Source organism: Oncorhynchus kisutch, linkage group LG5 (genome assembly GCF_002021735.2).
Source record: "Oncorhynchus kisutch isolate 150728-3 linkage group LG5, Okis_V2, whole genome shotgun sequence".
Lineage (NCBI taxonomy): Eukaryota > Metazoa > Chordata > Actinopteri > Salmoniformes > Salmonidae > Oncorhynchus > Oncorhynchus kisutch.
The window spans coordinates 41,230,602-41,236,507 of record NC_034178.2 but is presented as its reverse complement, the minus strand read 5'-3'; positions in this window follow the sequence as shown (position 1 = coordinate 41,236,507).

Sequence of the window (5,906 nt, the reverse complement as noted above, 5' to 3'; positions counted from 1 at the left end):
CTCCCCAGCTGGGTCCCGACGCTCTGTTGCTATGGAGAGAGAATCCAAATATCCGTGGAGGAGTCATATTCACACGGATGACAATCCTGAATTTAGCACAGTAGCAGTCAATCGAATGTCTGTCTGTCTTAGAATGTGCTACCAGGGTTTATCTCATGCCCTCCTCCTCATTGCTATGAAGGAGGTGTGCCTTTACAATGTTGACAACACGTGATGTGACTTCCTACTGTGAAAATATGAGGGCCTATTCCCTATGAAAAATGATGCCAGTTTTTTATGTTACTGATGAAAATAAATGCATGATTAAATTATCTGGATTATTTGGGCGAATTAATCAATTCAACATTTATTTCAAGATAAAAAATCACTTATCGTTTATATTTCACTAATGAATCTGTAATGAATGTAATATTTTTTTATTTGTCCTAACACAAACACAATCTTACTTCTCTCTCCTTACAGTCTTATAATCCCTGAGTCTCTCACAATGACGAGAAATGCTTTGATAGACAGCCTCACAGTTACATCACCATTGCCGAGAAGATCTTGTCCCGGAGTGACAGACAGACACCATTGCACAACCTGCCCACGGCACAGTCAGACAGCTTCATTAGTTATCCCTGCAAATGGAGATGACCTGCACATAAAAACCTTTGCCCTTGTTTGTACTGTGAGCCAAACATCAGCACTTTTAGTCAGCTCAGGATATTAAACAATTATAATTTTGATGCACTGGCACGGAAGATTAGGCTACAACTGCTTCATACAGCCATCAATCCCCTGTGTGTCTAGAGTCTATATCCTTAATGGTAAAACACAAAGGGACCAGTGACTGCCTCTCAAACCATAACTGTGGAACAGATTTGAATTCAGACTCTAAATTAGATTTCCCCAATGGGATCTGTAGCAAAAGGGAAATGGAATTAGACCAAGGTTGTAGCACAGGGACAGAGTGGAGTAGAGGAGCGGGGTCCTGAGAGACTTGGAGGGAGTTGAAATAGTAGCAAGCTCGATCTGATGGGATGTAATGGGAGAATGTGGAGTATACTGTATATCAATGGGTAAATAGAAAAATTGCCTGATCCATTATTACCAATAGTGACCCATAACATGCATAGTGTTTGGCAATGCAAACAGCTCCAGGTGTCAGTGAATAACAGCAACTCATATACGGTGTACAGGACCTCGTCATCTTTAAATCAATATCTTACATCCCTGCTTTACGGTGTGAGCTGAAGTTTTTTTGACCTATTCCAGCACCATGATGTAGTGTTTCATATGTTTTGCAAGGGAAAAGCACATCTCTATTATACCATAAATGCCAAGCTTAATGGAGGCTGTGCATTCTTTCATTACTAGACTGATGATTTGTGTGAAGACTTGCCAGGCAGAGTATCTATGAGCAGTGTTACCCAGACTGTGGTCGGCAAGCCATCTCTGTATTCATAGCCAAGCCACAGATTGCTTATTAATAGTGCTTTGTGTTCTATTTAGGATTTAGCGCCGCTGTTATGAAAATTAAATAATAACACTGACAGGTTTTATATCAAAGACACTGAATGAGCTGACTTTTTTTGCATGTTTTTTTTTGACCAGGGATTTTGTATTAAACAGACCCAGGACTCTAAATGATTTACAGTGCATTTGGAAAGTATTCAGACACCTTAACTTCTTCCACAGTTGAGCAAAAACCAAGCCATGAGGTTCAAGGAATTGTCTGTAGAGGTTCGAGACAGGAGTGTGTTGAGGCACAGATCTGGGGAAGGGTACCAAAACATTTCTGAAGCTTTGAAGGTCACCAAGAACACAGTGGCATCCATCAATCTTAAATAAAATAAGTTTGGAACCACCAAGACTCTTCCTAAAGTTGGCCACCTGGCCAAAATGAGGCCTTTATGGTAGAGTGGCCAGACGGAAGCCACTCCTCAGTAATAGGCACATGACAGCCTGCTTGGAGTTTGCTAAAAGGCACCTAAAGGACTCTAAGACCATGAGAAACAATATTCAATATTCTCTGGAATATTATATATTCTCTCTCAGAATCTTGGCCTGAATGCAAAGAGTCACATCTGGAGGAGACATGGCACCATCCCTACAGTGAATCATGGTGGTGGCATCATCATGCTGTGTGGATGTTTTTGAGCGGCAGGGACTGGGAGACTGGTCAGGATTGAGGGAATGATTAACGGAGCAAGGTACAGAGAGATCCTTGATGAAAACCTGCTCCATAGTGCTCAGTACCTTAGACTTGGATGAAGGTTCACCTTCCAACAGGACAACGACCCTCAGCACACAGCCAAGACAGTGCAGGAGTGACTTCTGGACAAAACTCTGAATGTCCTTGAGTGGCCCAGCCAGAGCCCGGACTTGAACCTAACCAAACATCTCTGGAGAGTTCTGAAAATACAGTATATATATATATATTCATGAAAGTGTTTAGGATATTGCTTCCTCCCATCCTGTTGTGGCCTGTTTGTGCCAGCTGAGTAATTACCAAGCAGCTAAGAATAAAATGGACTGAGAGTTGAGAGGGATTTAATGCTCTATTCAACCTGTATTGCTGAAGTGTTACAGGTTGTGCAATAGAAATGTGAAGGTAATTTTCTAACTGACCTGACATATGCAGTGTTTACCTTTTAAATTTCAATCACGCTGTAACGCTGAACTTCAGCAATACTGATTGAATAGCGTCCTTAGTTAAAATGGAGAGGTTTCCACATTGAAATGCATCTGCAGCACCACTCCTAGCAGGTATAATGGCCTCTATCTCCCTGAGGACAGCTGTACTGTTTATGCTCAATCATAAAATGTTATCTTGTGAGTCGGAGGTGGACTGGCCATCTGGCATTTTGGGCAAATGCCAGATGGGCTGATTCATTTCCAGCTTATTGGGCCTGTCTAACTTTTTTGTTTTTTAGCTTAATAATCATTATTTTGCCAATAATGGGGGGGAAAAATGGGCCGTTGTGGGGGCCTCAAAGACAATAATGGGTGTATTTGAAATGCCAGAGACGATTTCTGGTCCCAGTCCGCCCCTGTTGTGTGTACATTCTCTTGGCTGTCTAATGCAGTGTAAGAGCAAGGCTGAGTAATAGGAACATTTGAAGGATCCTTGATTTTGGTTTTAAATTAGGCCCGATTACCATAAGATCAGTACAATTAGACCTAAACAACACCATCAAAGTGGTTGTTGAGGCTCATTCCTCCATGACCCCTGGGACAGTGGTCTCTTTTTCTCAGTGTGATAATGGTGGTGCAGTGTGGTAACTAGAGAGTGATGGCACAGGGCTTCAAGATCTTCATAATGGCTGCCAGAGAGAGGGAGATGCTGGGGTGTATTTTGGACAAGTCTACACATGTGGGCTGTTCAGCATTGTTCTACTAAGGCACAAATAGGCCATTCATATTCTGCAGATAATATTTGTCAAAGTCCATACTTATCTTTCACACTATAGGTTTATTGCTATCACAACTCCACTGTATCTCTGTATTATGCAGTGTGTACCGAGAGTACAGAACAGGATGATTTATGTAAGACTTTTTATCTAAAAACTGTGAGAAGCTATTTAATGTGTCAAAAGCAAGGCTGTATGAAACATCACATTCGTGACAGCTACGAGCACAAATTGATCCCCCGGTATTTAGACCAATGTCGATTCACTGAGGTGTTCAAGGTAGTGTAAATGCAACATGACAGAGAAATATCAGCCTGGGTTTCAGCGATCACTGTCCTTGTCTGCTGAGCACCAGAATTGATCCAGGTTTACCACGCTCCTCGTCCTGGGGGATTCATTTAGAAGAATAACTATCAGCGTGGCTGTCAATGACCTTGCCGTTAATGTAGCAGCCACAGTTGCGCTACTTAAGCCTCAATGCTCAATATATCATTGCTATTGCTGCTTATGCAGATGAATCAATCCCAGTCCAGATATAGATTAAAAACAGAAAAGCCATATTGGAGTGTTTGAGTCAAAACAATGTGTAGCTGTCTGTACTGAATACAGCACAAACTGTGAAAAGCCAATCTTTCCCATACTTGATCAAGATTGCGTTTTCACATTGACAATCTGTGTACCTCTATGCTCTTGTAGTGTAGCATCTCCCACAATGAGATCTCACTATCGATCTCACTATCCAAGGATTAGACCAGAGGTTGTGTTTGAGGGGATCTTCAATCAGTCGCACACCAGTCAAAGCCCTCTTCCACCCCACTCCAAGTTAGTGGATAATGACTGCACATCCTCCCCCTCAGCCTATAGAGCAGATAGTAGATAGTAGTAAGTAGGGAGTAACACGTAGGGAGTATTAAGTAGGGAGTATTAAGTAGGGTCTAGTGAGTATTAAGTAGGGAGTATTAAGCAGGGAGTAGAGACTATTAAGTAGAGAGTAGTACGTAACATGTACGGAGTAAAGAGTAGGGTGTATTAAGTAGGGAGTAGAGAGTATAAAGTAGGGTGTATTAAGTAGGGAGTAGAGAGTATTAAGCAGGGAGTATTAAGTAAGGAGTAGTGAGTCGGGAGTAGTGAGTATTAAGCAGGGAGTATTAAGTAGAGAGTAGAGCGTATTAAGTAGGGATTATTAAGTAGGGAGTAGTGAGTAGGTAGTATTAAGTAGGGAGTATTAAGTAGGGAGTGGTGAGTAGGGAGAAGTAAATTGGGAGTAGTGAGGAGGGAGTTGTGAGTAGGGACAAGTAAATTGGGAGTAGTGAGTAGGGAGTTGTGAGTAGGGACAAGTCAATTGGGAGTAGTGAGTAGGGAGTTGTGAGTAGGGACAAGTCAATTGGGAGTAGTGAGTAGGGAGTTGTGAGTAAGGACAAGTAAATTGGGAGTAGTGAGTAGGGATTAGTCAGTAGGGAGTGGTAAGTAGGGAGTAAGGAGTAAACGTAAGGAGTACTGTAAGTAGTGAGTAGGGAGTAGTGAATAGTAAGTAATAAGTAGGGAGTAGTGAGTATGGAGTAGTGAATAGTAAGTAGGGAGTAGTTAATAATAAGTAGGGAGTAGTAAGTAGGGACTAGTGAATAGTAGGTAGGGAGTAGTAAGTAGGGACTAGTGAATAGTAGGTAGGGAGTAGTGAATAGTAAGTAGGGAGTAGTAAGTAGGGACTAGTGAATAGTAAGTAGGGAGTAGTAAGTAGGGACTAGTGAATAGTAGGTAGGGAGTAGTAAATAGGGAGTAGGGAGTAGTAAATAGGGAGTAGGGAGTAGTGAATAGTAAGTAGGGAGTAGTGAATAGTAAGTAGGGAGTAGTAAGTAGGGACTAGTGAATAGTAGGTAGGGAGTAGGGACTAGTGAATAGTAGGTAGGGAGTAGTGAATAGTAAGTAGGGAGTAGTAAGTAGGGACTAGTGAATAGTAAGTAGGGAGTAGTAAGTAGGGACTAGTGAATAGTAGGTAGGGAGTAGTGAATAGTCAGTGGGGAGTAGTAAGTACAGAGAAGTAAGTAGGGAGTAGTGAGTAGTGAGTAGTGAATAGTAAGTAGTGAGTAGGGAGTAGCGTGTGGAGAGGGAAATTATAGAAAACCTCAGCAAGGCGTTAGGCAGGCAGCTGCGTGTCACCAGGGTTGTATAACCCCAGCATTGAGCAGAGGCCAGTGTGCTGAGTGTGGGGCCGAGGCAGGAGGGCTTTCCTTCCCCACGGTTCATCCACTATGTGAGGCTCTCCAGCTGCAATTAAAGCAGGGCATATCAATAAATGATGAATGTCAAGTGCAGCGTGTTATTTGGCTTGGCTAGTGCCCCATGTTGGGTCTTTGCCATTGCAGGGCAGGGGGACAGGGGAAATGAGGTAATGAGGAACAAGGACAGGAGGTAGGGGGTTTATAGGGGCCACACGCCAAATGTCACCTCCTTTCAATACTTCTGGGAATGTAATAGACGTACACTCAAGTTGCAGAGGGCAACTGTCACGTC